Source organism: Columba livia, chromosome 9 (assembly GCF_036013475.1).
Source record: "Columba livia isolate bColLiv1 breed racing homer chromosome 9, bColLiv1.pat.W.v2, whole genome shotgun sequence".
NCBI classification, from domain to species: Eukaryota; Metazoa; Chordata; class Aves; order Columbiformes; family Columbidae; genus Columba; species Columba livia.
The window spans coordinates 21,147,501-21,172,335 of record NC_088610.1 but is presented as its reverse complement, the minus strand read 5'-3'; the positions used below and the strand labels follow the sequence as shown (position 1 = coordinate 21,172,335).

The window sequence follows — 24,835 nt, the reverse complement described above, 5'->3', positions numbered from 1 at the left end:
TTAAATAATATTATATACATAATTATTATAATATATATAACTAGTATAATAATATATAAATGTCTCTTCATGTACAGAAAATGACCCTACCTACAGAAAGTGACCCTACCTAAATTTGGCTGGGTCCATGAATATCCTCTTTGGGGGGATTTGCCCACCATAAATAGCACAACCTAGAGGTTCCCTTCCATGCACTGACGAGCAAATTGCACATGGTTTAGTGAATCTTGAATGCAACTACAAATAATCTGATTATCTCCTTCCTTCTTTTATACTTGGTTTTGTATGGGAATCCATCTCAAACTCTTTATGAAGCTGAGGTGCTGCTAGAGAGCTGAGCAGAATATTGTGCATGTGTTCCTCACGCACAAAGGGCTTTCTTCTTGCTGACCATGAACTGAGGTTGCTCTCTGTTTTGGGTTTACAAGCTGAAAAGTGAGCCCTGATTCCATCCTGCTCCAAGGTCTGTGCTGTGGGTGAGGACAGCAAGTCATGGTGTGCACCATAAGGTCACCATGGTGTGCACTTTTATAAGGTCTTATGAAAGTGGTTCATGGGCTCAAGACAAGGAGAAAGGACAAATGGTTCCATAGCAAGCTCTGAATCTTGTCTGGAATGGTACAATGTTTGGATTTTTGGGGATAAGAGGGCAAATAGCTGAGCTAGTGTCTCCTTGAGACCCGGACCACACTCAGAAGCAACCGTGAGCTGGGAACCAGCAGGTGAATTCCCAACCAGCACTCCGTCCTTACATACAACCTTCCACTTCTCTTTGCAGATCACAGAATAGAATCACAGAATCATTTTGGTTGGAAGAGACCCTCAAGATCATCAAGTCCAACCGTTCCCCCACCCCTTGGCACTGCCCCACTTCCTGAGAACCTCATGTCCGTCTGTCCAACCCTCCAGGGATGGCGACTCCAGCACTGCCCTGGGCAGCCTGTTCCAATGCCCCACAGCCCTTTGGGGAAGAAATTGTTCCCCACATCCAACCTCAACCTCCCCTGGCGCAACTTGAGGCCGTTTCCTCTGCTCCTGGCGCTTGTTCCTGGGGAGCAGAGCCCGACACCCCTGGCTCCAAGCTCCTTTCAGGCAGTTCAGAGATCAGAAGGTCTCCCCTCAGCTCCTGTTCTCCAGCTGAACCCCCCAGGTCCCTCAGCCGCTCCCCATCAGAGCTTCTCTCTAAACCTCTGGGTCTCTAGATGTTGCTGTTGAAACTTCTTCTCCTCTAAGGGCTGAATACAGGTTGAACAGGATGATTAGTAAACATTAAATACATGATATTCCAACAGAGAATACCATTCCAGTATCCCAAAACTCTGGCTTTTCAGCTACTGCTGCTTTGGCCCAACCTTGATTTCTGGCCCTTGAGAGATGCTGTTAGCAACAACAGTCAAGCACGCTGAAGCAAAGCCGGAAATCTCCAACAAATGGAGAGCAGAACCCAAGCTTTTGGTGCACCTCAAACCCCCCATTCCTCCAGAACCCCACAACCAGCAGCGAGGAGAAAACGCGTCACATCCATTCAGCGCTGGGTGGGTTCCACATTGTGCGTGCGGAGCAGCAGAGATGCGGCAGGCAGCCCCGGGCACGTCCCCTCCTTCTGTCTCTTCTGAATCCTTTATTTTCTTCCCCCCTTTCTCATTCTGTCTTTGCTTGCATTTCAAGGTTAAAAAAAAGTCAGGATACAATAGTAAATATGTAAGATTAGCTCCTAAAATATGTTAGCAAGTGAAAGCTAAAGAAAGCCAAATGAATTTTAAAAAAGGCTTTCTTGAAGCTTAGAACAGAGACAGTTCTTTTGATCCTTTATCACACAATAACAAAAAAAGCACCAAGTGAGATATATATATAATATACATATAATATATGTATTTATATTCTCCATGTGCGCGGGTATGCGGGTGTGTGTGCACGGGTGTGTGTACGCGTGTATTTTAATTCACATAGGCTTTCCTTTCTTTAAAATGCTGCAAGAAGCTTTTTTTTCTGCAGATTTCTTTTTCTTTCTTTTTTTTGATATTTCAAAGCTGGCAGTTCAGTAAATGGCTGGAACTGCCACATCTCTGTTCTTGCTAAAGAAATCAATGCTAATCCTATTACTGGCAGTTATCACCTATCCCAGAAACCGCGGCTAAAAGAGAAAAAAACCACTGAGATGTCAAAGTAGGAAAAAAGCATGGGGGAGGGGGAGAAAGCGCCCTTCATTCACTTTCAAACAGTGATTGTTTTCTTATTTTTGATCATTTTTTCCTGTTAAGAGAGAAACTAAACCAGAAAAAAAAAAAAAGAAAGAAAAAATTAAATCCACGCTCGCACAACATGAAGGGCCTGATTTAAACCTACGCGCACACACGTCAGCCCAGGCGCTGAGGGTCACACCATGGGGTCCTGAGGCTGGACGGGGCTCTGAGCAACCTGAGCCGGTGAAGATGTCCCTGCTGATAGCAGGGGTTGGACTGCATGAGCTTTGAAGGTCCCTTCAGCCCAAACCATCCTGTGATTCTATGGTGCCTTGGTACGGAGCAATTCCTGGGTGCAAGTTGGGCTCTGACCTTCACATCTGCAGTCGGTGGCAGGACTGAGCATCTCAGAAGTCTTAGGTAGGTCAGTGCAGATTGCACTTCATTGTCTGGGTGGGGTCCTGGGTCCCTCAAAGTTATTTTAGTACATCTACGTCCTTATTTATCCTCCCATGTGCTCCCACAACCCGCTTGCACTCCTTCAGCACCCTCAGAGTACAGCTCAGCTGCTCGGGATTTCAAGGTCCCTGATCACGACCACAAGATGCTGAAAAGATGGAGCTCGTGAGCTCAGCTCACTCTGGGAAGGTCCTGTTGGGTGGCCCTGCCCGGCCCACTTAGTGCTTCCTGAATTTAGAATCATAGAAGGACCCACAAGGCTCACGGAGTCCAACTCCTGTCCTTGCAACGACAACCCCACAGGTCACCCCGTGTGTCTGAGGATGTTGTCCAGTCTCTTCTTGAACACTGTCAGGTTGGGGCCGTGACACCTCCCTGGGGAGCCTGTTCAGTGTCCAGCACCTCTGGGTGAAGAACCTTTTCCTCATGTCCAACTGACCCTCCCTGGCACATCTTCTGCCATTCCCTTGGGAACAGCGAGACACCCCAACTCAATATGTATAACTCTAAAAGCCAAGAGGAGAAGCAGTTTTTGAACCTGTACTAAGGAAGAATCACCCAATTCCAATAGACCATAGCGGCCTCCTGATGACCAGAAGCAAGACGTTGGTCATCGCTCTGATACGCTGAGGTATCAACCGCACAGCTCGCAGGCCACGAGCAAGAAAGTAAAGCACAAACCAAACGAGTAGTAGGGAAAGAAACAAAAATAAACCCAGATCAAAGGCTTGGTTAAACAGGAACAGTGTGTCTGCTCCACCTGGCTACAAGTCAATGCATTTTCACAGCACATCACTCTCATCATCACAAGTACCATGAGTGTTTCTCCCAACCTCTCGCTCTTTAAGCAAAATTTCAGTTCATTCTGGGCACTAACTCACTGCCAGTGAATCACTGGAGATATTCAGAGCCTATTGAAGAGATTTTTCTCCATCTTTAAACTCCGGGGAAGCGTTAGGATCAATTCAGTCCTTTGAGAATATCTTGGACTTGTGCAAAATGAGTTTGCAAACCCAAGGGATGGAGAAGGCACTGGATGCTACAAGAAGAGGCAACAAAACCCAGACACCTCATTTTTGGTGTTATTTGCAACCAGCAAAACCAAACAAAGAAATTGTTCCCCAGATCCAACCTCAGGCAGCTGTAAGGGTATGTGCTTGTCTATGGTTGGAGGTGGTAAAGGAAATTTATTGCCAATTACAAACTCAAATTACTCCTGATTTGACTCACAGGGAAAATGGCATTTTGGTTACAGATTGTTATGAGATCTTTCCATGGTTTTAGTACAGCTGAAGTAAGACTATTCTTTGATGCGGGTTAAAATGTTAACAGTATGTTAAGGTATCATTAAAATAATTCAGAAGTATCAAAAGATTTATAGCTTGGGTTTTTAAAATACTGGGGGTTTTTTGCCTTGCTTTCCATCTTTAAAATGAAGGCTGGTAACTCGGCTGAAGATCTGGTCTGGAATATTGAATGTAATCAGCCATACTACCAGAAAATCCAAGCCTGCACAATTAGAAGCATTATTCAATATTCATACTCTATCAGCTCTCTCCCAGTATCAATATTTGGCAATTCTCCTTAGCACTAAGGGGGGTTTTATCTACTTGTGTAGTTTCATCAATGGGAAGATGGGCCTACTGCAAGCATGGAATCTGAAAGACATAAAGAACCTCCTAATCAGGGCTGCTAATTAGGGACAGAAAATGAAGCCGTATGCCCCAGGGAGCCACTTTCTGTCCCCATGGGACGGAGCCGGGTTGTCCCTGGGGGGCCACCATCTCCCAGGGGTGCAATGGGATGAATTCTCAGCATTTAGCAGGGTGGTCTCTAGACAAATCCAGTACCTTTCTCTCCCAGTACCGCATTTTTTTTTTTAACAGGATTTCCCCATTTGCTGGGACACCTTTTAGCTGCAAAGAGCTGTCTCTTTGATCATTTGTAACTCCTGGGAAAGAACGAGTGCAAATTCATGCAGCTTCTCTGCTCCACAGAAGCACCTGGTGCGTCCACTGCTGGGATATTTGATTCCAAACTCATTCACAGCTGGTAGCGTGTCCCACCAGGGAACAATTCCCCAGTGACAGAAGCAGCTGTGCTCCAGGATGGGTGGTCACTGCCCCCCTGCAACATCACCCATGGCAGTGGGATTCCCCACTAACAACATCTTACGCTGCCAAGGGGGCTCCTACAGTGAAATCAGCCCCCACTTCCCACAGGAGCACAGGGTTAACCACTCCCAGAGGGCTGTGCACCTCAAAATACAAGAGGAACAAAAGGAAGGGGAGAAGGAAGGGGAGAAGGAAGGGGAGAAGGAAGGGGAGAAGGAAGGGGAGAAGGAAGGGGAGAAGGAAGGGGAGAAGGAAGGGGAGAAGGAAGGGGAGAAGGAAGGGGAGAAGGAAGGGGAGAAGGAAGGGGAGAAGGAAGGGGAGAAGGAAGGGGAGAAGGAAGGGGAGAAGGAAGGGGAGAAGGAAGGGGAGAAGGAAGGGGAGAAGGAAGGGGAGAAGGAAGGGGAGAAGGAAGGGGAGAAGGAAGGGGAGAAGGAAGGGGAGAAGGAAGGGGAGAAGGAAGGGGAGAAGGAAGGGGAGAAGGAAGGGGAGAAGGAAGGGGAGAAGGAAGGGGAGAAGGAAGGGGAGAAGGAAGGGGAGAAGGAAGGGGAGAAGGAAGGGGAGAAGGAAGGGGAGAAGGAAGGGGAGAAGGAAGGGGAGAAGGAAGGGGAGAAGGAAGGGGAGAAGGAAGGGGAGAAGGAAGGGGAGAAGGAAGGGGAGAAGGAAGGGGAGAAGGAAGGGGAGAAGGAAGGGGAGAAGGAAGGGGAGAAGGAAGGGGAGAAGGAAGGGGAGAAGGAAGGGGAGAAGGAAGGGGAGAAGGAAGGGGAGAAGGAAGGGGAGAAGGAAGGGGAGAAGGAAGGGGAGAAGGAAGGGGAGAAGGAAGGGGAGAAGGAAGGGGAGAAGGAAGGGGAGAAGGAAGGGGAGAAGGAAGGGGAGAAGGAAGGGGAGAAGGAAGGGGAGAAGGAAGGGGAGAAGGAAGGGGAGAAGGAAGGGGAGAAGGAAGGGGAGAAGGAAGGGGAGAAGGAAGGGGAGAAGGAAGGGGAGAAGGAAGGGGAGAAGGAAGGGGAGAAGGAAGGGGAGAAGGAAGGGGAGAAGGAAGGGGAGAAGGAAGGGGAGAAGGAAGGGGAGAAGGAAGGGGAGAAGGAAGGGGAGAAGGAAGGGGAGAAGGAAGGGGAGAAGGAAGGGGAGAAGGAAGGGGAGAAGGAAGGGGAGAAGGAAGGGGAGAAGGAAGGGGAGAAGGAAGGGGAGAAGGAAGGGGAGAAGGAAGGGGAGAAGGAAGGGGAGAAGGAAGGGGAGAAGGAAGGGGAGAAGGAAGGGGAGAAGGAAGGGGAGAAGGAAGGGGAGAAGGAAGGGGAGAAGGAAGGGGAGAAGGAAGGGGAGAAGGAAGGGGAGAAGGAAGGGGAGAAGGAAGGGGAGAAGGAAGGGGAGAAGGAAGGGGAGAAGGAAGGGGAGAAGGAAGGGGAGAAGGAAGGGGAGAAGGAAGGGGAGAAGGAAGGGGAGAAGGAAGGGGAGAAGGAAGGGGAGAAGGAAGGGGAGAAGGAAGGGGAGAAGGAAGGGGAGAAGGAAGGGGAGAAGGAAGGGGAGAAGGAAGGGGAGAAGGAAGGGGAGAAGGAAGGGGAGAAGGAAGGGGAGAAGGAAGGGGAGAAGGAAGGGGAGAAGGAAGGGGAGAAGGAAGGGGAGAAGGAAGGGGAGAAGGAAGGGGAGAAGGAAGGGGAGAAGGAAGGGGAGAAGGAAGGGGAGAAGGAAGGGGAGAAGGAAGGGGAGAAGGAAGGGGAGAAGGAAGGGGAGAAGGAAGGGGAGAAGGAAGGGGAGAAGGAAGGGGAGAAGGAAGGGGAGAAGGAAGGGGAGAAGGAAGGGGAGAAGGAAGGGGAGAAGGAAGGGGAGAAGGAAGGGGAGAAGGAAGGGGAGAAGGAAGGGGAGAAGGAAGGGGAGAAGGAAGGGGAGAAGGAAGGGGAGAAGGAAGGGGAGAAGGAAGGGGAGAAGGAAGGGGAGAAGGAAGGGGAGAAGGAAGGGGAGAAGGAAGGGGAGAAGGAAGGGGAGAAGGAAGGGGAGAAGGAAGGGGAGAAGGAAGGGGAGAAGGAAGGGGAGAAGGAAGGGGAGAAGGAAGGGGAGAAGGAAGGGGAGAAGGAAGGGGAGAAGGAAGGGGAGAAGGAAGGGGAGAAGGAAGGGGAGAAGGAAGGGGAGAAGGAAGGGGAGAAGGAAGGGGAGAAGGAAGGGGAGAAGGAAGGGGAGAAGGAAGGGGAGAAGGAAGGGGAGAAGGAAGGGGAGAAGGAAGGGGAGAAGGAAGGGGAGAAGGAAGGGGAGAAGGAAGGGGAGAAGGAAGGGGAGAAGGAAGGGGAGAAGGAAGGGGAGAAGGAAGGGGAGAAGGAAGGGGAGAAGGAAGGGGAGAAGGAAGGGGAGAAGGAAGGGGAGAAGGAAGGGGAGAAGGAAGGGGAGAAGGAAGGGGAGAAGGAAGGGGAGAAGGAAGGGGAGAAGGAAGGGGAGAAGGAAGGGGAGAAGGAAGGGGAGAAGGAAGGGGAGAAGGAAGGGGAGAAGGAAGGGGAGAAGGAAATGTCAGATAAACTAAATAAAGTAAAAATAAAAATAAAACAAAATGCCAGATAGATAAATCGAAGTAAAAAAAAAAAAAAAAAAAGAAAATAACACCAAAGATGAGGGCACAGACACCCCTCCCCAAATCACTATTAGCTCTCCAGCTGTGCTTACAAATACAGTGGAGAGTTGAAAGCAGGTGGTGCCAGGCACAGGGGGCACTTTTGGGGCCGCTCGCGGCATCTCGTCCCTTGAAGCCACCGTGCAGCACAGCTGGGGAACCTGTTCCCTTCCACTCCAACACCAGCGGTTTTTCTGAGCAAACTGCCTTTTCTTTTCTGCGATCTGGAGAGGTTTTCCCTGTCAGCAACAGTGACAAGCTGCTAAATGGTGTCAGCGACCGTCTGGCTGAGCCCTGGTGAAAATAAACCATTGTTTTAGCACTGGTGGCATTTCCCATCATCGGCATGAGGCTGGCTCAAGTCGGGGATGCGCATCCCTTTAATTATATACATTGAAATAAATATCACGCCCTTGGGCGCAGGGTGGAGTGCAGGATCCGATGGGAAAGCGCGTGAAGGGAAAAGGCAGCTGGTTGTGCTGCACAGCTGGGGGGGAAGGAATAGTGATGCTCAAACACCAAACCCATGCATGGAAGTTGGAAGGAGATGGGAAGCTGCCCACATAGCTCGTAAGGCAGGAAAGAAACGGCCCCGACACAAAAACACAAGCAAATTTTGGGGAAATGAGGCTGTAATAGGGAAGGGATAGCTGGAAAACGTCTGGCAGCTGCTGCAGCAAGAGAGGGAGACTGTTCCACGATGGGGAGAGAGAGGAAAATGTCCCCTGGAAATTAAAACCTAAAAAGAAGGGATTTTGTTTTAACCTCTTAAACTGCTCGTTTCGTTTCTGCAGCCTCATCCTCAGTGCTGGGTTTGTATCTCAGACCTAAGAGTTGCTGCATTGCTTTGGTAACAGGTATTTTACACTAATTCATCCACACCACAGGAGAAATGGTTCTGGTGCTGGGGAGACGTCTCACTGAAACGGGGCTGCTTTGGCTTCTTGTTATCGTTGGAAAAAGTTCATTTATTCAAATCCAAACCTCCCAGGCTAAAAGAAGGGAATCTAATTATTTTTTTTCATTTTAGGAAAACAAAGTGAGTCGCAACAGAAACGAACCCTTTCAGATTAACCTGGTGACATGTTTTGCTTTTGTTGAAGGCAGTGAGCAGCTTACCAACGTCATCATCTCAATCCTTCACCTCCTCAAGACCTGGATGTATTTCCAGAAGATGCAGCTCCAAACTACTGGCCCCAAAGTGGGGGGGCCACAGGGGCAAAACGTTCACAATAGGGACCACCCCACCAGGTGGTCACGGTGGTTTTGTCAAGATGTGACATCGATGGGTCTACAAACAGGTGAAACGCTCATCAACATCTCGTAATTACCTTAACTCTGGGTCTTGATTTCACATATTTCCCCATGAAATGCTGCCTGTTTACGCTTCCACTCCCTAGAATATTCATATAAAAAAATGGCATAACGTTGTATTTATATTAATTGGATATTCTGGGTTTACTGCTCCCTCCACTAGTAGGGGGGAGGGTTAGAAACCACATAATACACAACATAAAATACATGTTTGTGCACAGTGTATAATTTAATGCATGAGATACACAAGATCTTCCAGCACAGAGTGTTTTAAACAACAGCATTTTAGCCTCTAAAGCACCGCAGCAAGGGAAACGTTTTCCATGCTCAGTTTCTCTGCTATTGGAACATTTGTTTTTTATTCTGAATATTTCAGCACATCTATTTACCTGGCACTATATTTAGTACCACAGTACCAAGATGGCATATATAAAGATTCAATTGCAATTCCCATCTGATGTCCCTTCCCTCTCCTTTTTACCCCTTTTTTTATGTCCGCACTCTGAATTCAGCACAAAGTTGGTGTGTTTAATTTAAAAAGAAGTAAAACGCGCCAGGAGACGCCTCAGACCACTGCAAATCACCTACTTTATAGAGGCAGTAAAATTGTGTATCGGATTAAAAGTGATGCTGATCTGAAATTTATGATAACTTTTAATGGCATTATAATTTTTTTCCCCCCGCGCGCTCCATCACCGCATCGTTTGGATGCACAGTGCCGCAAGATGAAATTTGTAAGGGAAGAACATTACATAGGCAAGCGCCGAGGGGGGAAACGGGCAGCGGAATAATGCAAAAGCCCCTTTTTTGGTGCATGAAGGGTGATGCTGCTGCCGTGTGATGGGTGAGAAGTGGATCAGTGGTGTGAAGGTGCTGGGGTGTGGAATATCACCCCGAGAAAAGGTGGTTATTTAGGAGAGCTCTGGGACTGAATGGTGCTGGGTGTCACTTGCAAAGGTCTGGGTGATTTCTGTCCCTGCACGGAATGAATGATGAGATCTTTTAGGTTGGAAAAGACCCTCAAGATCATCAAGTCCAACCATAACCCACCCCTGGCACTGCCCCACGTCCCTGAGAACCTCATCTTTGTGTATTTTCAACCCCTCCAGGGATGGTGACTCCAGCACTGCCCTGGGCAGCCTGTTCCAATGCCCCACAGCCCTTTGGGGAAGAAATTGTTCCCCAGATCCAACCTCAACCTCCCCTGGCGCAACTTGAGGCCATTTCCTCTGGTCGTAAAGCACGGCTTGATCCTGTGTTTGGTGGTAACGGGGATGTGACTTCAGGGCGTTAGGACCCAAGGACATTCTGAGGTGTGCAGGCCCAGGAGGGCAGCACTGCACCTTGCACCTGAACAGTACCCACCAGAGAGCCCCATCACCCCTTTATAGACAGAAAAGAGACTCTCCAAACAAACTACAGAATGAGATATTAATATTAAACACCGAAGTCAACAGCTATGAGCAGTTCAGGTGGAACCATAGAATCACAGGATGGTTTGGGTTACAGGGACTGTGAAAGCTCCCCCAGTGCCCCCCCTGCCATGAGCAGGGACATCTTCACCAGCTCAGGTTGCTCAGAGCCCCGTCCAGCCTGGCCTGGGATGTCTCCAGGGATGGTTCATCCACCACCTCTCTGCCCAACCTGGGCCAGGCTCTCACCACCCTCAGTGTAAAACATCCTGGAGCCACACACCGAAGATGCAGAAAACATCAAACCACCATCCTGTTACCCCAGCACCATCTACTTTCTGCCTAGCCAAGGAGAAAATGCACTGCACGGTCACATAACTAAACACGCTGTGACGACCTGCAGGAAGCCTCAAGCAATCCTGAAATCTGCCTTCCCCCAACGTCCACTTTGCAAAGCAACTAACGTTCTCTAACATAAACATAGACAGGAATACATTAGTCATGCTGAAATTAGTACAAATTGCTGAAGAAGCGTATGTGTACACATAAACAGTGAGATTCTTTATTAACAGCCACAAAAAACTGAATCATAGAATCACTTCAGTTGGAAGAAACCCTTATGATCGAGTCCAACCACAACCTAAATCTAGCACTGAATCACGTCCCTAAGAGCCTCATCTATGTATCTTTTTTAAAAACTGATTTGTGGGAGAGCAAACTCACCTGCCACCAGCTTGGAGTTCATCAGAAGCAGCATCTCTGTGTTCAAGGAACCAAGATGCCGGCACAAGTTCCTGCAAAGAAGAGAAAACTGTATTTATACTAGGTATCTGCAACCAAGTATCAGCTAAAAATCTCTTTAGGAATAGCATGGAAAGAAACCTGGATAATTTACACAATGGCCATCTGCTTTGTAGAATAGAAAGGAGAAAAAACAGGGGCTTTTTTGTGTCACATCTGAAGCAAATGCAGAGGGAGGGGTCCTGGTACACTTAAATTACCATTAATGTAAAATTTCATGGTAGTACCACAGTTTTGCCACCACTGCATTCAAGTGTGTGTAGTGAAACTTCATGCTCCCCCTCCTCCTCCCCTATTTTTTCCTCTCCTTCCCCAGACTGTGTGATACTACTCTACAGTAAAATATTAACTGCTGTAAGTGATTGTTTTGCTGTATTATGTGAAGTCAAAAACCTTTTGAATTGTATTTTGCAGTGAACCTGCCTTTGAATCCACGCGTTTTATCATTCCACAGCAACACGTATAATTTCAAACAAACAAGCGAACAAACCTGGCGATAATGCCCCAAATCTCTTATCAGTCAGTTTTACACTGGCGTAACTCCATAAACTTCAGTGGAATTAATCTTGATTTACACTGTTGGGAGAGCAGAAACAGGCATTGTAAATAGCTATATACCAATGCTAGACACTTAAAAGCGGTCACACCAGAACGCCTGGCAGCAGATGAGGAGGCATAAAAAAAGCTTTCCTGGTGGTGCTAATTCATGGGCACACGGCTAAACCCAAAGGACAGGCCTCAAGTTGCGCCAGGGGAGGTTGAGGTTGGATGTTGGGAACAATTTCTTCCCCAAAGTGCTGTGGGGCATTGGAACAGGCTGCCCAGGGCAGTGCTGGAGTCACCATCCCTGGAGGGCTGGACAGACGGACATGAGGTTCTCAGGACATGGGGCAATGCCAGGGGTGGGGGAATGGTTAGACTCGATGAGCTTGAGGAGCTTTTCCAACCAAAATGATTTTGTGATTCCATCAGCATTGCAGAGACCACAGCTCATGGAGGGGCCCATTGGCCCTCCTGGTGACACCAAGCCATGCCACATGGGCACAGCCCCTGAGGACACTGCTGCTGAGATAGGACAGCCCATGTGCTTATCACCCAGAGGAGTTGTTGGCTGTGGCGGTCAAGGAGGAACCTCAGCTGTGTGTCCTCCATGGTCACAGCTGGAGGAGATTTTGCCACAGATGATGTGATGAGCTACCAGCAGAACCCTGCACTTCAGGCTGTGCTCACAGCTGAGCCTGTTACCATCACTGAGGCCACGGGGAACAGGGCAGTTGAAAAATCCTTTGGAGGTTCCAATGTGCCCCACTGGAGATCCATGTTTCTACAGTCTGAGAACCTTGAGGAGATGAGATTGCTCACAGCTCCACCATGAGTCCATGAGGCAGGCGGTGCCGTACTCTCAAATGCCTTGTGGGAAAATGAAACATTTAAGAAAAACGTTCCTCAAGTGGACAAGGCACAAGGTCAGATTTTTTACACCCTGTTGCTTCTAGACTGAGGACATGACTGATATAAAGCAAGAACCAATCCCTTGGGCAGCAGTGTCATCTTCTGTAAAATCTCCTGCCCGCCCCACAGCAGATGGCAGCTGCTGCGTTCCCCTCAATCAATAATCTTGAACAGGGTCATTTAAAATTTGAAAGCCAAGCTCATCAACTCAGTTTTACAGTAGCAAGCCCAGGTGTGTGTTCACTGTCCAAACGTGAGGACGGAAAATGGATCATGTCTCACGGCTGCTCATTGTCAGGGCAGGAACTGGGGTGCAAGGCATCAAGTCACTTCTTTAACCTGTGGAGGACACAATCAATTGGTTTTGCTACCCCAGCTATTTTCACACTCATTTACTAAAAACCATGGCAAGAATACTAAGATAACATTTAACTCTTCTCAGGCATAACATGATTAATTTTTACTTAGACTATACCAGTTAGGACTTATAGAAAGTACAGAGGATAGAGAATACTACAAGGAGGAGGTGGGACCTGTCCCCTTTCACATTGCAAGCTTTCCACAGAAAAAAGAAGTATCTTGGATTGATAAATACAAACTGCACCTATTGATTAAAGCTTCAAGTGGTGCCACAAGGTAAGAAGAAGCCATCCCAGGTCCCTGTTTCCCTCCTGGGTGTTGCTCCTCTGCACCGCAGCATCTCAGCTGGGCCCCAAACCTCAACCCAAGCGCGGGAAGATGATCCAAGGGTGGTTAAGTAGCAACCCAGGCTTTATCCAGTTGCTCTTATCAATCTTCATAACAAAGAGAAAACAACTCGACCATCTCTTGTGGGAAATAAATTGAGTCCACTTCTGTTCTCGTTTCTTCAAGAATTAGCCCTATTGATGAGGCCCAGGTGAAGAGCTCCAGAAGCAATTAAAGCAAGTGCCATACCTCGAGGCGCACCTTGAGAATGTTTCTGTGCTCCTCTTTTCACGAGGTCCCTATCTCCCGCTGGCATCAACACAAGGTGCATTAGAGCTGCTGCTTCATAAAGCAAAGCTGCACTTCACACTGAGGAAAAGCCTTGATCCGAATGCACTTCAATTAACAGAGAGCAGGGCCCAGGGACTCCTGGGCTGACTGCAGCTGGAGAGATTAACTCAGGAAGATGCCTCCGAGTCAGAGAAAAAGATGCAGGGTGGAGTCTGTTCTATTTTTACATCCTCCACTCCCCAGTTTTGGCCACTTCCCAGTCATCCTGCCAAGACCATGATGCTCAGAGAACCCCTGGAAGCCCCAGGTGATTTATACCCAGATCTGTCACAGTAGACACTAGATCTTCCATCAACGAGATCCAAGACTTAACCTCATTTAATAAATGTTTTCTCAAAGGTCAAAACTTATCAGGCTGCTGAGAACCCCCCATACACTCTTACACCCAGCAAGAAAACATTTTGTTGTTAATTAATGATGAAACCAGCAAAAATGTCAATGTAACAAATTAGACGCTCATTGATTATTGGCTTAAGCAGGTCTTTAAAATTATACACACAGACAATACTTTAGTGCTCACCAGGCTCTGGATTTGGCACTTTAATTGGAAAAATGTGGTCAGAAATGCGCTGTTATTCTCTGTTTTGGTCGCTGCTGGTGCAGCTTTCCACTGTGTATAATAATACATGGTGTGCAGGACACAGAATGGAAGGGAACCCTTTTCCCATCTCCACAGGAAAAAGTCCACCAAGGAGCATCGCACTTGGGAAGCATCCAGAGACCGAGGAGCTGCATTTCATGGGGCAGCAAACCAAATTTTGGAGGAAAACAGCCTTAACTCACCACCCCAGCCATGACGTGACTCGGGAGCAACTAAAGGTTATCAAAGATTAACAGAAGTAGTTTATGGTTAAACATTATGGAACTAAATGTTCTGCAGAGACGCAACTCTGATGAAATGACAAGAGAAGATGCCATCTGCCAGCGACACAGAAACATTCAAATTAGTATAATGCCACCAAGGGCTGAAATTCAACCCTCAAGCTGGATGAACAGCATCCCCTTCCCGCCCCTCTTCCCAGCCCTGTACATGTACAAAATAACAGAGAAAAGCACAAAAACCTGGTGTCTTAAATTTGGTGCTGGGGGAATATTTCAGGCAGAATTAAAAGGGCAATCTCAGCAACATACAATGAAGAGCAATTCAAGGCAACAGCAACAACATCTGAGGACTCTGTTTTTAAAATCGCAGTGTGGTCACTGTGAGGAGCTGATTGAAACTGTGTATGTTTTAATCAGAAATCTGGATGGTGGATTAAAGTTTAGAAAGAAATCACATAACAGTATTTAATTAATCAAGGCTTTAAGTGACCTAAATGAAAATACCCTATAATGATAACTCCTTGGCTGGCTTAAGTCAGTTTGTACTGATGATACGTATCATATTTCCCATACACTGAAATAATCACAATTAGTTCCCTACACACAAAAGTCACTTTGCCCTAGTAAAGCACATTTAGAGCAACCCTGAAAATAAAGACTGTGTTTAACCGCTAACGCAGTGAGGTGCCAAAGGCCACACAGAAGAGCTGTGACCCCAAAACAGACGTGTCCTGAGCCCAGGATGACCATGGGAAACCACCCTGTATCTTCAGAAAACACATCCGCATTCCAAAGCTGCTCCTTGTATTCTCAAAGAGACCCTTTGCACTGAACTTCGCGCTGGTTTTAATAAAACAGAGCATCTGTAGGAGGAGGAAATTTTGCTTTTAGCTGAAAGGCTGAGCCTTCTTAAGACAATCAGCACATACCTGCGCATGGGGACATCTCTGTCACCTTCCTGCTGATGGTCGCAGGCAGCCCAGGGACCTCCCTGCCCACCCCATTTTTTGTGCAATCACAGGTTATTGTGCTGTCTCAGCTGATGATATTCACATAACTATCTTTTCATGTCTCTTATTTTTAAACAAAACGCTGATGTGTTTGCTTTCTTTAGCAGCAATAGGAGAAAACAATAGCAATTCCTACTCTCAATTGCAGACCCTTCTGAAAGAGAGCATGACTACAGTCTAGTTTAACTACAGCAAGCATGTCCTAGGGTAACAAGGATACGATGAAACACACGCTTTACAACAGAGTTTTAAAAAAAATGCTACATTCAATGGCAGAAAAAATCGATTTAACCACATAAAATATTACAAGCAAAAATCAGAGGTTAGAAGTAGAGTTGAAATGCAAACCATTACCTCCATTATCCAAAACAGGCTGTTTATTTACAGCTAGAAACTGTAGAAATGACTTGGCTTAATTGTAATTAAAACCTTTTGGTATCTTTAGAGCACCAGAAGCGTTCCACGCAAAGGTAGCAGGGCCATGAGGCGGACGAGATGCTCCAACTCAGAACAAGGACATCTCGGGCTGTGAGGAGAACAAAACAAAGCCCTGAACATGATATCAGGCTAAGAACAATTCCAACTGTGGCAAGAAAAGAGGGTTTGTAATTGAATTTGTAAAAGGCCACACAGCAAAACTAGAGCTAAACTATTTGCAACATGCATTAGTTGAAAGAGGCGATTCAAGCGAGGAAGGACCATGTGTTGGGGAAGGCGCAAAAGCCATTTGAGCTCAGTGCCTGCTGTTGCCTTAGAGCTGGAGTCAAAAAACTCCTTTATGTCCCCAAAGTGTGCTGCCCACCTGTGAGTAAAGCTGGTCCCTTCTCCCAGGCTTTTGCTGGGCTGAACTGGCATCCACATAATAGGAATTCCCTCTGTGAAGAGCTAATGTCTCCCACGATGGACATCTTGGGATTGGTAAGGGTGCAACATAATAATATACAAGATCTTACTGAGTTACAGGTGCTTCTACAACCCCAGTCCCTCCACTGAGGTAGCAATGGGAGCAGATCTTGCAAATGCTTATGAACATCTTGCTATTTCTGAATTAAACTCTTCAAGCAATTGCATTGTTGAAAGAATTCATAGAATCATTTTGGTTGGAAGAGACTCTCTAGATCATTGAGTCAAACCATTAGCAAGAGCAGAAAACCCTCATGGAAGGGTCAGGAGCTCTATTTTGCACTTAGACACAAGATGAACTGAGCTCTACCTGGTCTTTAACCCTGAAGACTCAGCAGACACAACCCGGCCCATGTCCCCGTGGCATCAGTTAAAGCTCAGAACAGAACATCCCGTCCATGTCCAGAGCACCACGCAGCCCGGTGATGGACTTCAGTGCTCTCCAGTGACTTGGGACCATGTCCAGCTGCTGCCACTCCTCCCTGGTAGCTCCGGTGTCACCCCAGGTGACAACACAGCTACTTGCACCACTGCCGGGATTTCTCTGTGCAACCAAACAGTGCCACGAAGAGGCCAAAACCAGCAGGAAAAGGGTGTGCTGACAGATTCCAGAGCTGGGTGTTCCCTTTGTGCACCATGGTCAAGCCCAAGATGCACACAGACAGTTAGGGCCAGATTTCCTCAGGTGCAGGAGGGTAAGTCATCCCTCAAGAGCCTAGAAATTGTGGGAAGGAGACAGGGATGTTCCTCAAACAACTTCTTATTTAAAAAGGTAATGAATGAGCACAAGGATTTAGCAATGGAGCAGGTCAGCACGTATTTAGGGTTGAGTCTGTTGAGTCTGAAGAGCTGAAAAGTCTTACCTGCTCTAGGTTCTTCTTTCTTCCAACGTCGATGGAGAGACACAAGCGCCTCTAGTGAGGAGCTACCCAACAAGGCACGTGCAAAGGAGACGGGAGGCATACAACATGGCTCACGCCAAAATCATTTAATCTGGAGATGTCCTCTTCACCTTCTCTATCTGGTTCTTCTAACCTGGTCTGGATGATACAAGGAAAAACATAAGTATCCCAGCTGCATCTGCACATTAAACCAAGACTAAAGCTTCAGCTGGGGCTGGATCCATTTCTCTGGCACATCAGGGATGGGCAAGGACACATGGATGGCTTGTGCACTAACCCATGCTCTCCCTGCCAGAAAGCTGTGCCAGAAGTTATAGAGAAAGCCGCAAAATGAAAGCATGATGTGCTGTGGTAATCAAGTGTGCTCATATATATACGTATTTTTATAGCGTTCTGCCTTTTAGTAAATATTCTTTAGCATCTCTGTTGTCCCATTGCAGCACAGTCAGCTGTAAAAATGATCACCTCATCCTAATTAACTCTATCAGGGCCACAGATCCCCCAAAACCAGCCATGAGGTTTGGAGAAACCAAAGAGAACACCTGGCAGCAGCATGAGAGAAGGTTTAGCGGCAGGGCTGAGCAATCTGTCTTTTCAAGGGCGGCAATTCTAACACCGCTCAGTGCTTGCTCAAAGTAGGTTTCCCCGATATAAAGCAAAAGAAGAAGTTTCTTTGGACGTATTTCAGATGTGCCACCCACTCCTGACCAACATCTGTCATCGTCCCCTGTACCAATTACACACATTTGTAAGGAGCTTTGAAAACTCCTTTCCCCTGCATATTAATTGTCATCGCTTTGAATAAACACACAAACCCCTTGACTGGAGATGTGTAAATATTTACAGGGCGTGCCCAAGGAGGGTCAGAAACCAATATATCACCTGAAGGAAGAATAAATGCTCAGCGACCGTAAAGACCCGATCTAGCGTTTGCCTGGAGCAATTACAGTTAAGTAACTGCAATACGAGCACATATTTAAGTACTTATGCAAGGAAAAGGGGCTGATGACCTCGATTAGATTTGCATTGTGTTTCCTGTTGTTAGCACTTCCTTCGTAGAATTGCTGCAATACATCTTGGACTCCAATTTCAGCTGCCAGCTGCACCAGACTGCAGCCAGCCTTCCGAAGGGCCAAAAATGCTTTACAGTTGAGCTGTATTTCTTCTTTGCCTCTCCTGTCCTGTCTCCCGCTTACAAGTTAAGCTGTATTATTTCTCCTCCTGTCTCTACGTTGAGATTGTCACAAGCAAATTTGCCCCCAAAGCTTGTCTGAAACTCAGGCATCACCCTCAGTGAATGGACAAGTGCAGCTTCAGGTGACTGGTTACACTGAAAAAAAAAAAAGCCATTTCAGAACAGCTTGATTGCCATTATTTAGTAAAAAAAATGGGGCCTATAACTTTCTGTTGCAAGCAAATCCGCAAAAGCTTCATCGTTGCAGCCGGCTGGGTGGACTGTTTTGTGTTCATCCGTTATAAATCTAGCCATTTACATATGATTTTTCACCTGAGGACTCCACACAGGTACACACCCAAATGATGTTACATGTCACAAGCTGAAAGACCGAGAAGTTGTTAAATGCTTTAACGAGGGTGCTTTGTTTTTTCATGCCAAAGCCCAGAGAGAAGGTCCCTGGTTATATACTATTTACATGCTGTTTCAGCCGCTTCCTTCAGTGCGCACAATGCCTGGTGAGCTCATTTGCAGAAGGTGTGATGATCCTCTGTAGTTCATTTTTAATGCAGAAATTCCTCTATTTCTGCCTGGTGACCATTCTGTGGTTATGGGTTGTCTTCACTGAGCTGTGACCCAGTGCACAGCAGACAGAGGATTCCACAAACCCCTCCAAAAACCCAGTACCAGTGTCACCATAAGCCAAGAGATGCCAGAGAAGATGGAAAAAACAATCCATGAATAAGCTTCCTTAAGTCCTGGAACATGGAGGTTTATATCTTTTGTAATGGCTTTTTTCTGTGTAACATAACTAGAGAACTCGGTTGCAGCAATATCTTGGGGCAATGAATTCCCTAAGCTATGAATGATTTGCTCACAAAAGTGTCTTTTTATCAGTTTCAGTTCTGTTGCCTTTCAAGTTTATTCAGTGCCCCTTTGAATGAGACACTGTTGTAATTGTCTAAAAAATAAATTTGATTGCCTGCTTGACCTTCTTTACGCCGTTTATTACAGTCATTTCATTTTCTATTCATTCTCTCCTGAGAGAAAACAGATACAATATCGTCACTCCAGCCACACTTGGAAGGATTTGTATTGCTTGTCTCTTAGCCTTTGTTGTTCCCTTGTTTTGCTTTGGATGTGGCACAACCAGAACTTCACACCAGCTTCAAGTTGGGAACTCACACTCAACAACAGTAACATCAGGTCTGTTTTGTCCTCTACATGCATTACCTTGTACTTGCTGATCCCAGCGTTGCTCACCAGGGTCATGTCCAGTTCCCGGGTTCTCTTGGGTCTTCTCAAGGTCAGTGATGTCCAGAGCTGGTTGTCCCACTTAACTATGGGATGCCTGCAAAAGTCAAGTAAAATCATAGAACCATTTTGGTTGGAAGAGACACTCAAGATCGAGTCCAACTGCTCCCCCTCCCCATGTTCCTGAGAACCTCATGTCCGTCTGTCCAACCCTCCAGGGATGGTGACTCCAGCACTGCCCTGGGCAGCCTGTTCCAATGCCCCACAGCCCTTTGGGGAAGAAATTGTTCCCCATATCCAACCTCAACCTCCCCTGGTGCAACTTGAGGCCGTTTCCTCTGCTCCTGGCGCTTGTTCCTGGGGAGCAGAGCCCGACCCACCCTGGCTCCAAGCTCCTTTCAGGCAGTTCAGAGAGCGCAATGAATCCTGATGAACGGTCCTGCTCCAGCATCTTCCTCTCTACTGTCAATCACTTCTAATTCTGAAGTCCACTTCTAAACAGTGGATTTTTACTCACCAATCCATCACCAGAGCGTATCTTGGCCACCCTTTTGTGATGTACTTAAAGCCTTCTGCTTGGAGCTGCATTGTTTTCCTAGGTGCTTGCCTGATGTTATGTCAAGGCTGTTGCTTAGTCCTGCTCTTGGACACTGTTGGCACCAAGCTGAGCCTTGTTGGGTAGCCATTCTCAGCAGCATCCTGTGAGTAGTTTGGAGATGAGATTGTGTCCGTCCCACCACAGACAACCTCATGTTCCAGCAGCTCAGCCACTGAGTTTCTGTTATAAATGCTGCACTGAACCCAACTGTGTTATCACTGTGGTTTACCGAATCACTCTCAAGCTATTTCCAAAACCGGCTCCGTTCTGTTTCGCTGTTTTCCACCCAAGACACGATATTTCCTCCTGGTCGTGGCTGGGCTGGTAATGAATGGCATGAAACAGCAATGAATAACCAGGCTTCTGCGGGGGGGTGTGGGATGGGACACAGTCCAGGACCTGCCAAAGTGCTTCCCCGATGGTTGGAAGGGGTCGCTGTTGGATGAGAGGCACAAATCCGTCCCTGGGCGCATCCTCCCCGCGGCGCCGGAGGCTTTTGCCAGCCTGAGAAATGAGAGACTCGGGACTCAAAAGAAATAATCTTTTAAAACATAAACGGCCAAGCTGATTTACTTCCAAATATGCAACAACAAAAAAAATTGCCGTCGGGCAAGGGCCGTGTTTGCCAAGTTTCAACAGAGCAAAATTTTACAGCGAAGTTATAACCACCTTAAATACCATTGTTGGTTTATAATGGGGAAGCTGGCAGCCCGGTAGCTCAGGCTGCTCTTCCAAGTGATGATTTAGCATGACGTGCACTCCACGTATGCGCTAAGTTGAAGATCCACGTAGCAAATTTTGGATTCATGTGATAAAGCACAGGAAACAATCTTTGGCCATTTCCCCCATGACTTTTGCAGATCTAGGACGCTTCCAGGATTTCCTGCAGTCAAAAAGCCGTCTGGCCAAGTCGCTTCTGCTGCCTCTCCAGGCTGTGGAATTCCTTCCCTAAACAAACCACAAGACCCCCGAACTACACAGAACCTTGAGAAATGATTTCTGATAAATAACAGAACCAAGAATACATCATGGACAAGAGACCAAACCCCAGGGAAACCAAACCTGAATGCTGCATTGATGCACAAAGTCCTAATATTAGCAACAACAGAGGAAAATGTGTGTTGCTACTGGCTCCTCCTTGGAGGTGCCGCAAGTGTAGATTAACTGAACTAGGCTTGCAGAAAAGAGCACAGATTGAGGTGTCAGTGTTTTATGATCCTTTTGAGGTGTCCGGAACCTAAATTTAGCCGCTGTTCTCTGAAAAAAAAAAAAAATCCCTTTGGGGGATTTCACTTGGGGACCCCAGAACAAAGCCAAGCCCAAACAGTCTCTCCAGCAAATCTTGGCCAAGACAACCAAATAAAGCAGGGCATGGGATGCAGAATAAAATAAATCTGATTATGTCTGCACGAACCAGCTCCAGCTTCTATTACATCGCTCCTCTGCTGTGTTTTCTATGTCATTCTTGCAAGCTAAGCCGTGCTTTGTAAGAAGGAGCCGGGCTTGCAAGTGGTTCGGATCACAGAATCATCAAATAGTTTGGGTTGGAAGGGACCTTCAAAGCTCGGATAGGGCCATCACATCACGGATGGAGCCTCCTGTATCAACAGAGCCAAGACAGAGCCCAAAGCGTGACCCCCAAGCACGATGAAGAAGAGTCGCCAGCTCTGGGGATGCAGCATCCAATGGGCTCATCCTGGAGGTTCCCTGGGACGCTGTTGCAAGTTTACAGAATCACAGCATCCCAGAATGTCAGGGGTTGGAAGTGGCCTGGAAAGCTCATCCAGTGCAATCCCCCCATGGAGCAGGAACACCCAGATGAGGTTCCAACACCTAGATGAGGTTACAGTTAGTTTGTATTCATTTCCATCCCAAATTCTCATTACCCGAAAGAGAAAGAGAGTGGGTGCATTCAAGTGGAAATGGCTGGAGTGCACTTAGAGGAATTTAGCCAAAAGGAAAAGGATAGATGATGGTGGCTTTTTACATTTTTTTTTTATTCTCTCCAAAAAAAAAAAAAAAAAAGGAAAAAAAAATCCTCCTCCAGAACTTAAAACTGTTTTAATCAGCTGAAAAACATACGTGGGCTTTACAGCTCTGAGACAGCTTGCACAGGCTCTGATAAATGCCTATCGCTCATTTGCATACGCTAACAGCTACACTTTAATCAGCCTCCTAATCCCTGATGATATTAATGAATTTTTTTATGCTCTCTCTCTCTCTCTTCTCCCCCCTCCTATTTTTTTTTTTTTTAGTATCATGTTTGCTAATTCAAAACCGATCAGCGGCTTCTGTGTGCCTTTTTTTATGCAGGAAATAATGGGTGAGCTTGGTACTCCTGTTATCCTGCTCTCACAAATAATTAAGACTACAAAGGGTACAAATCAGTCTGAATGCACGGCACAAAGGCTCAAGCTATGCAAAGGTCTTTTTCTCTCTCTCTCTCTTCTCTCTCTCTTTCTCTCTTTTCATTTATTCTCTTCTTCTGACAAGAGGTGGCTTAGAAAGATACTTAGCAAAGCAATGAACTGGTCACTCCCAAAAAGCAAGAATTTCCCAGCCATTTTAAAAGCTCATTGTGGACTTGTCTTTTTTTCTTACTGTTTGCTCCCTCTGTTATTTGATGCCTTTGAGGGAGGAGGTTGCCTGCTGGAGAAATCTTCCACTGAAATGTTTTACCTTTGTTTTGGTGGTTCTACTTTTCTCCTCAGGAGAGGATGCCACAGATTTTGAGGGCCTAGAAAGGTCTTTTTTGAGTATGTGGTCACAGGGGAAAATCCATTTGGTGTGAAAAACCGGCTGCATGAGCAGCTTTGGAGATCAGAGGTTCTGGCCAAGGTCAACTGGTAGATCTCCTGTCCCTTCCCTTCTCCTGTCCCACCCTTGGGTGCAACCATAAAGCTTAGAGGTAGATTTTGAGAGCTCCTGCAGGTCACCACTACAACTCTGGGGAAAACAACCAACCTCCGAGAGGCCCTTCATCTGGAACATCTCATCTTGAAATTAAATCAAGCATGAAACCAGTACTTCTGAATCCTTCTGGATCTTGCATTTCTGCTTTCGCACAAAACACATCGCTCCACAGACCAACAGAAGTGCTACAGATTCTGATTAATTTGCACAGAAACATGTTGATGGACATACAGAGACCAACGTGGTGGACCAAGCAAGGAAGACTCTCAGAAATCTCTTTACTCAATGCATTTGGTGACAAAGGGAGGGACCCAAGTTATGGGTCCGATCATAACGTTGCCGATCATAATATTGAAAACTACTGCTATAGTCCCATGAAAATTATGTATCATTGAAGTCACACTGAGACAAAACAACAGATGAACCCGAGTGGGTGACAAAACTTGGTCAACAAAAGTCATTTTAATTAGAACAAGCAAAATAAGGATTTGAATAAACAAACAAACAAAACATCTCAGTGCAACATCTAAAAGAAGCCTGAAAGCACATTTGAAGAGCGCAAGTCTAGACTTCCAAATTCAAGAGGATTTTGGCATTAGGAAGCTGGGTAAGGTTGATGGAAAGGATGTGCACCTTCAGGTGATTCTTTCAGGAGACGAGAGCAAACATCTCCTTAGGGTAGTCTCAGCACTAACATATTATGCCCAGATCTTAGAGGAGTCAGATGAGACTGAAACACCAGATGATCCGATGTTTGGGATGACCATGGAGAACACAACAATGCTCGTGTTCTCTCGTAGTGTGTTTGCACTCAGCCAGAGGAGGGCAGGTGAATTAAGGCAGGTACAAAAACGCAATAGCAAAGGAGTCTGAGAGCTCCAGCAAAAGCTCAGAGCACCTTTGAAAACCTCTGACCACCTTTGAAAACCTCTGACCAGGAGGCTTTTTGGGAATTCAGAAGAACATCAGTTTTGTTTTCTTGCTATTAATATAGGTGTTGAAGCAATGACAGAGGTTACTCACTGGCCAAAACACCTCCTGCAAGGTTTGGTGCAAATGCTGACCATCATGATCTCTCCCTGAAGACATCCAGGTAAACTAATTGTTTTTCTCTCAGTGGAGAGGTGGAATGTTCCTTCTAGATTGTCCAAACCAGCCCCAAAATAACTGACAATACAATAAGGTTTGGTGTAAAGAGAAACTGTCACAGAAACATCAAGTCTGGAACATTCTGAGGTTAATGGGGAGCTTAAAACCCAAGCTGATGCAAGGTCACTTTGGTCACAAATATCTTGCAAGATGCTACGTGAGCCATTGGCTAAAACACCCCGAAAGCCTCAGCTTGCCCTGAAAATGGAACACCAGCAATTGTTTTACATCATGAGTGTTTTCATGAATATGTTTATGGCAAGAATTCAATCAAGGTAGGAAGAGACCATAAAGCACTAGGAGCCACAGAGCAAAATCCATTGTACAATGAGCCACCTGGACTTGAGAAAAAATGTAATGAAATTGCAAAAGTACTCATTAAATGTGAAATACAGGCCCAGTAAGGAGCTTAGCAGATATGCTTTCAAGAACACCTATAAATAATGAAAGCAATGAACTGCAGGAAGAGGAGTTTGAAGTAAATATGAGGCAAGTCCTACCCATGTCTGAAATGAAATTTGACAAGTTCAAACAAGTAACACAAAACGACCCAAGTTGACAACAGTTTTGGGGAAAGTAATTCTACATGGATGACCAAAGAAAATATCGAGCCAGTGCTGAGCATAAAAACTTATTGAGACTAGAGATATGAAATTGCTGCAGTTGATGGGATTGTGCACAAAGAACATCCTGTCATAATACAGTATCAGCATGAGGTCAGAAATGCTAAGTGTTTTTCAGAGACAC

General features: G+C 46.5%; 1 long non-coding RNA gene across 1 annotated transcript in view; it reads right to left on the bottom strand.

Moving 5' to 3' along the window:
• LOC135580259 (uncharacterized) overlaps nucleotides 1-24,835 on the bottom strand; it is a 37,919-nt gene that overhangs the window by 12,361 nt on the left and 723 nt on the right. Inside the window, exons 1-4 of the long non-coding RNA XR_010474758.1 lie at nucleotides 19,408-24,835; nucleotides 16,962-17,138; nucleotides 11,364-15,721; nucleotides 10,796-10,866 (exon numbers count right to left, since the gene is read on the bottom strand). The exon at nucleotides 19,408-24,835 is cut by the window's right edge and continues 723 nt beyond it. This is a non-coding gene — a long non-coding RNA (uncharacterized LOC135580259). The remainder of the gene's footprint in view (nucleotides 1-10,795; nucleotides 10,867-11,363; nucleotides 15,722-16,961; nucleotides 17,139-19,407) is intronic.